Genomic DNA, 8,081 nt, shown 5'->3' with positions numbered 1-8,081 from the left:
TAACACTTTCCTCGTCCTTCACCAAATTCGGCAATAGCCAGCAAGGTATACATGTGAGGGAAAGAAGGTAAATTGATGTACGTGGTGATATTTTTCAAAGACTCTTAGAATTATATATTATGAACATAATTTAATAATAAAGTGATTTGCAAAATCAGTAATGGAAATATCTTATCAGGTAGTTGTGAGACAACTTCAACAAGAACTGGCTGATACCCTAAAGAAAAATCCATGTCAGAATCTTCACTGGAGATTATATCATGTTATCACATTAATTTAGAAGATGAGACACAGGATTTAAAGAGGAAATTAAGTCGAATCAGGTGTCAGGTATGTATGAAATTTAATATATCAACAGTTAATCTATAGCTGGTTAAAGAATGTGAAGTGTTTTGGGCTACTAATTTCATTGGGCAGTTGTCTTTTGTATTTTCATTATCATTAATTTATTACAGTTTTATTATCTTTGTAATGCACTTATTTTTACAACCCTGACCTCCATTCTGCTATTTGTATTAAACAGTATAATATTTTTCCTTAGGAAAGTTGAGAATTATGTAGCATTCCTCACAGAAGTTGAAAGACTTTTTTTCCTACTGAACAGTATTTTTTAGTGATATCTCTTTTGCTACAGTAAGACAAGCCAGATTTAATCAGCAGATAGTATTCAATGGAATGTTCAAGAAAATACACAATCTGTATATATTTCTTTAGTGCATTTCAGCATAACTTGCCCCAGAAAGTCCATTAAACTCTTCTGTAAAATGCACATTTTAGGTTGTTTTACGAATCAGTTGAAAAGTTAGACATTTTCTTTGTTTTCCTTTCATTTTGGATATATTGTAAAAGCATAGAAATATTCAGATCATGTATAATATATGTATAGAAATATTCAGATCATGTATAATATATGTATATATATACACACACTCAAAATATAGAATTAAGATCTAGATCTCATGATTAGATTTCTTTAAACAACTTTATTTATCTATGATTTACATACCATGCAATTCAGTAGCTTTTATTTACAGAGTTCTGCAACAATTGTCAAGTCAATTTTAGAACATTTTCATCACCTCACAGAAAATCCACATCTTTTAGCCATCATGCCCGGCTCCACTGCTACCTCTTTTCCCCCTTCCCTCCTCCCCCAGCCCTAGGTAAACTCTAATTTATTTTGTCTCAATGAATTTGCCTATTCTGTGCATTTCATATAAATGGAATCATATAATATGTGGTCTTTTGTCTGGCTTCTTTTGCTTAACATGTTTTCAAGTTTCGTTTGTGTTGTAACGTGTCTCAATATTTCATTCCTCTTTATTGCCAAATGATCGTCCATTGTATGGATTCATCAGTGGAACTGATGTTGTTTATCCATTTATCTGATGGACATTTAGACCATTTCCACTTTCTGGCCATTATGAATAATGCTGCCAGGAGCGTTCATGTAGAGGTTTTTGCGTGGACACATGTTGTCGTCTCCCTGCTGATGGGTTTTATCACCTGCGTCAACTGGGCGGATCCACCGTCTCGGTGCCTTTGCTCTGGCCTTTCTGTCTGTTCGGTCTCTGTTCCTCCAGCCGAATCCCACATCCGTTCAGAGCCGGCTCACAGTCTCCCCTCCTCCAGGAGGCTCCTCCGACTGTCCTCTCGCTGACCTCACTTCCCCTCAGCACTTGTCATCTACTCTGTGCAGAACTTTTTTTAACTTTTAATTTTGCAATAAGTTCAAACTTACAGGACATTTTCCAAAATAAAACAAACCCTACTCAGAGAACTCCAACATCACCCTCCCTGAGATTCCTAGACCACCTTTTTTTTTTCCTTTTACTTTAGGTAAGTTTTATTTTATAATTCTGAAACAAATTTTAAACATAGTTTTCATATGAGGTAATTTGTAAAAGTCCTTCCTAGTCTATTAAGGATTCTAAATATTCTAAATACTCTGTGAGATTGCTGTTTAAATCAGTGCAAGAAAGTAGTATATGAATACTGTATTACACAAACAAATTATACAGAAATTATCATAAATTTTTATATTTTGCTAAATTCATAGAACTAAATTGTTTCCATGAGATACATTAAAATATAGAAAGAAATTTTGCAGTGGCCACTTTCTACTGCTAATCATAAAGTAGCCTAATTATCATATATTAATGTTTTAAACTGGAAACTGATATTAGAGTGAAGAATATTTATACTATTAGAAAATTACACTTGAATTAAAAGTTAAAAGGTTTTTTTCTATATTAATTAGTCATTGATAGTATTATCACAATGATTTATTAGTCAAGAGTTACAATTTGGTGAAATGTTTTAAATTAAGTTCCCTCTACCTCTTTTTTTTGCTGTATTTTTTTAATTAAATTCAATTTTATTGAGATACATTCACATAACATACAGTCATCCATGGTGTACATAATCAGCTGTTCACAGTACCATCATATAGTTGTGCATTCATCATGCCAATCTATTTTTGAACATTTTCTTTACACCAGAAAAAATAAAAATAAGATTAAAAAATAAAAGTAGGAAAGAACACCGAAATCATCCCCCCATCCCTCTCTATTTTCATTTAGTTTTTGTCCCCATTTTTCCACTTATTCATCCGTACACTGGATAAAGAGAATGCTATCCACAAAGCTGTCACAATCACACACACTCTTACCCCTTGTAAGCTACATTGTTATACAGTCATCTTCAAGTTTCAAGGCTACTGGGTTGCAGTTTGATAGTTGCAAGGATTTACTTCTAGCTATTCCAATATGTGAAATCCTTAAAAGGGTTATCTATATAGTGCATAAGAATGTCTACCAGAGTGACCTCTCAACTCCTTTTGAAATCTCTCAGCCAGTGAAACTTTCCTTCGTTTCAGTTTGCATCCCCCTTTTGGTCAAGACGATGCTCTCAGTCCCTCTATGCCAGGTCCAGATTCATCCCCGGGACTCATATCCTGCATTGCCAGGGAGATTTACACCCCAGGAAGTCAGGTCCCACGAAGAGGGGAGGGCAGTGAGTTTACCTGCTGAATTGGCTTAGCTAGAGGGAGAGGGCCACATCTGAGCAGCAAAGAGGTACTCGGGGAGACTTTTAGGCACAATTATAAGCAGGTTTAGCCTCTCCTTTCAAGCTTCATAAGGGCAAGCCCCAACATAGAGAGAGGGCTCGGCATACCAAACCTTCAGTCCTCAATGTCTGTGAGAACATCAGCAACAATCCAGTATCATGGACTGCATTTAATTTTCCCTATCTCTTTAGTCTCTTTCTTTTTATTTTTTAATTGCAGCAACATATATACAACACAGATCTTCCCCTCCGAACCCCTCCCAAGCATACCATTTGGTGGGACTAATCACATTCACAATGTTGTAGTATTCTCACCATCATCCTTACAAGAACTTTCCCTTCACCCCAAACAAACCCTACGTTCATTTTGCATTTTCTCACCATTTCCCCTGGCCCCCACCTATCACAATTTGTACTCTACTTTCTGCCTCTATGAGTTTGTATAATCTCTGATGTTTTCTTTATGGTTACCATGGATCTTAAATTTAGCATCCTAAAGATATAAAAATCTTGTTTTCTTTGATATGAACTTAACAATTTCAATAGCATAGCATAATCTATGTTCTTATACACCCTCTGTCCCCCCACCTTTATGTAGTTTCTGTCACAAATTATGTATTTATACATTTGAGTCCCAAACCATTTATTTATCACTATATTTCATGCATTTGCCTTTTAGATTACTGTAGGGTTTGTTTGAGATATTGGTATCATAAACTTTTTATCCTCTTTATTCTAAGCAATAATTTAAACAATTACACATAAAATTAAAAATATTTAATCCAATAGAAGAGAACTGTTCAACCAAATGCATATCTTTTTTTTTTGTTGTTAGTATGAAAAAAATTCCAAATTTGACTTCCTTCATTATGCAGTCAGAACTGGGATTTACTTTAACCATTGTAGCAACTGTAAACTCTGGGAACTGACTTATCTTACATGACATAGTATATAACCTCGATCTTCCCAGCAGAGTATTTGCTAAAGCAGCCCAACATTTACAGTTGCTGGGACTGAATTGTTTGGAAACCTTGATTTAGTAATTTTCATTGCTTCCTTGAGCCTGCCACTAAAGGTCTATCAGTTATGTATTAACATCTCAACTCCAGGAGGCACTATTTTTTTAAATTCAATTTTATTAAGATTTTTCACTTACCATACAATCATCCAAAGTGTACAATCAATTGTTCCTGGTACCATTATAAAGTTGTGTGTTCATCACCACAAATTTTTTTTTCAATTTTACAACATTATCATTACTCCAGAAAAGAAATAAAAGTACAAAATAAAACTCAAATCTTCCGGTACACCTAACCCCCCATCCATAATTTAGTCAGAGTATTGGTATAGTACATCTGTTACTGTTGATGAAAGAATGTTAAAATATTGCTAACTGTAGTACATAGTTTGCAATAGGTATAGTTTTCCCTATGTACCCCTCTGTTACTAACTTCTACTTATAGTGTCATACATTTGTTCTAGTTCATGAGAGGAATTTCTAATATTTGTATAGTTAACCACAGACATTGCCCACCACAAGATTCACTGTGTTATGCACTCCCATGTTTTTAAACTCCAACTTTCCTTGTGGTGACATAGGTGACTTTATACTTCCCCTTTCTACCAACTCACACACCATTCAGCACTGTTAGTTATTCTCACAGTAACATGCTACCGTCACCTCTGTCCATTTCCAAATGCGTAAGCTCAACCTAGATAAACATTCTGTTCATATTATCCAACTGCTTCCCATTCTTTAGGCTAATTTGACATCCTGGTAACCTATATTTCACATCTATGAGTGTACATATTATAATTAGTTCCTATCAGTGAGATCATACAATATTTGTGTCTGACTTACTTCACTCAATATAATGTCCTCAAGATTATCCATCAACCCAATTTTTTTAAGATGGTTTTGTTCATGCCCAAACATTCCATCCTTAGTAAACAATTGATGGTTCCTTGTATAATCATAAAATTATGCTTTCACCACCACCACAACTATCTATATAAGGATATTTTAATTTCTTCCACAAAGGAGTCAAAAAGTAGAGAGACAAAAGAAAAAGAAAGAAAAGAAAATGTGAGCTAAAAAGCAACAAAAGAAAAGATAAAAGTAAAGTACAATAAAAGAGTGTCAACATTACCAGTGCCAAGAAGCCCTTACCCCTCCCTTATATCTCCCTTTAAAAGGCATTTAGGTTTGGTATATTGCCTTTGTTACATTAAAGGAAGCATAATACAATGTTTCTCTTAACTATGGTCTCTAGTTTCCATTTATTGCATTTTTCCCCAACACCACCTTCTTTTCAACACCTTGCAAGGTTGACATTCATTTGTTCTCCCTCACACAGAAACATACTTGTACGTTTTATCATAATCATTGACCACTGTAGGTGTCACTAAGCTATACAGTCCCAGTCTTCACCTTCCCTCTTTCCTTCTGGTGTCCCACCTGCCCCTAACCTTCTTCTTTAAACAATACTCACACTCATCTTTGTTTAGTGTACCCACATTGTTGTGCTACCATCACCAAAACTGTGTTCCAAACCTCTCACTGCTGTCTTTTCCTATCTGTCTGTCGTGCTCCCTTTAGTATTTTCTGTAGAGCAGGTATCTTATTCACAAACTCTCTCATTGTCTGTTTGTCAGAAATGTTTTAAACTCCCACTCATATTTGAAGGACACTTTTGCCAGATATAGGATTCTTGGTTGGCAGTTTTTCTCTTTCAGTGTCTTAAATATATCACACTACTGGCTTCTTTCCTCCATAGCGTTTACTGAGAAATTTGCACAGTCTTATCAAGCTTCCCTTGTATGAGATGGATCGCTTTTCTCTTGCTGCTTTCAGGATTCTCTCTTTGTCTTTGACATTTGATAGTCTGATTATTAAGTGTCTTGGCGTAGGCCTATTCAGATCTATTCTGTTTGGGGTATGCTGCCTTCTTGGACCTGTAATTTTATGTCTTTCATAAGAAATGGGAGATTTTCAGTGATTATTTCCTCCATTATTGCTTCTGCCCCTTTTCCCATATCTTCTTCCTTCTCTTCTGGGTTTCTTTTCAGCTTCTTGCTTCCTGTGACTTTCTCCTTTTCTGGATTTCATTCTCTTATAAAGGACTCCAGTAATAGGATTAAGACCCATTCTGGTTGAGGTGAGCCACACCCTATCTGAAGTAACCTCAGCAAAAGGTCCTACTTACAATGGGTTCACACACAGGAATGGATTAACTTTAACTACATGTTTTTCTGGGGAACATACAGCTTCCAACCACCACTGCACCCCTGCTGGAAATGACTGTAAATGTGAGGTTTTATTTCTAGATTCTCAGTTCTATTTCATTGATATATATGTCGAATCCTTATGCCAATACCAAATCAGACTTTATGAGTACTGTTTCCTAGTTATCCTGCTTATTACTATTTGTTTTACGTAATATTGAAAAGTCAGTGTGTAGTGGAGTGTCTAACCTCACCACATGGAGGCTGGGTTCCAAGGACAGGTGTCCTGAGAAAGAGGGCCGGGCAGAGCTGTATTGCCTTTTCTCACCTAGCCTTAGACGTCACACAGAATCACTTCCTCCACATCTCATTCATCAGAAGCAAAGTGATGTAAGTTGGCCAGTATTCTACATTTTTAATGGGATGGATATCAGAGAACTTATGAACATGTTTCAAATGCTCCTGCATGAAAAATGGTCATTTTTACTCAACACCCTCCACACTCTCAATTATTATGTCCTCCGGCTCAGGCTCAAAGTCCATCTCCACATCTTAATCAAGTCCAGAGGGGGATGTGGTACCTTAGTCGTGTAGCCCCTTGAGGACAGTTCTTGTGGATATGAACACTTGAGAACTAAGGGGACAGATTGTTACCCACATATCCAGCATTCTTCTAAACTGCTAACAACCCTCCCATTCACAAACACGAAAAAGAAGGGACTCCCAGGAGTCTGTAGTCCATAGTAATTCTGAAATGCAACCAGGTGTATGTTGCCAGTTCTTTGATTAGGCCTCAGTCAACCTAATTATGGGGATGATTCTCCATAGCACTTTGCTGTACCCTCTCACCTCTTTCCCAACCTTTTTGTCTCATAAGAAATGACCTGTGTTTGCATCTGAGTAGTTTTCTCAGCCTGCTTCCTCCCTGTAGAACTTCCAAGGCTTCTGTGTGTGTGTGTGTATGTGTGTGTGTTTGTTGTCTTGGTTCCTTAGCAAGCAGTGTTGGTCCTACTGCATTTCTATTTCTCTATTTTTTTAAAACACATTTCTCTTTCTTTAATTTTTTACTTTTTTTAAACTTTATTTATTGAAAAATTAAACAACAAAAAACATTGCAAACAAAACAATGAAATAAGAAAATCAAATAACCTAAAATAACTACATTGCCTCCAACATGTTCCTACCCAAATTAACAAACCATTGTCATTCATGAGCATTCCAATAACATTAAGATTACCCTCCATAATTTACCTGTTCTTCTTAAATTCATCGTTCCCCCATCAATAGTTGCTATCACTAGGTCCCCTACATTCTACAACATAAACCATTTATTTTACATTTTTCACAGAGTTCACGTTAGTGGTAACATACCATATTTCTCTTTTTGTGTGAGAAAGTGAATTAGGGTACTGAGAGTAGGCAGAGAAGTGAAAGAACACAGGAAAAGCTGGTAAGATGGTAGAAAATCCTCAACTCCATGACGGGGTGGATGTATTAGGGTAGTACAGTAGGGAGAGAAGTGAAAGGACATATGCAAAGCTGGTAAGAAGGTAGAAAATCCTCAACTTGGTGACTGAGTGGATGCCTGGACTGGGAGGGCTGGAGTCCAGGATGTTTCCCATTTACTTGTTTCCAACAGTGCTTTTCACTAAAATGGGGAAAATGGATGACAGAGTTGATTAGAGAGTCAGGAAGGGTCAGGGACAAGGTCTTCACTTTGGGATGTAGCAAACTGGAGACATCCAGAGGACCAAGAAGAAAGATTCGGATACATTTGGAGTAGTAGA

Source organism: Choloepus didactylus, chromosome 5, assembly GCF_015220235.1.
Source record: "Choloepus didactylus isolate mChoDid1 chromosome 5, mChoDid1.pri, whole genome shotgun sequence".
NCBI classification, from domain to species: domain Eukaryota; kingdom Metazoa; phylum Chordata; class Mammalia; order Pilosa; family Megalonychidae; genus Choloepus; species Choloepus didactylus.
Note: the sequence above shows the minus strand (reverse complement) of the source record.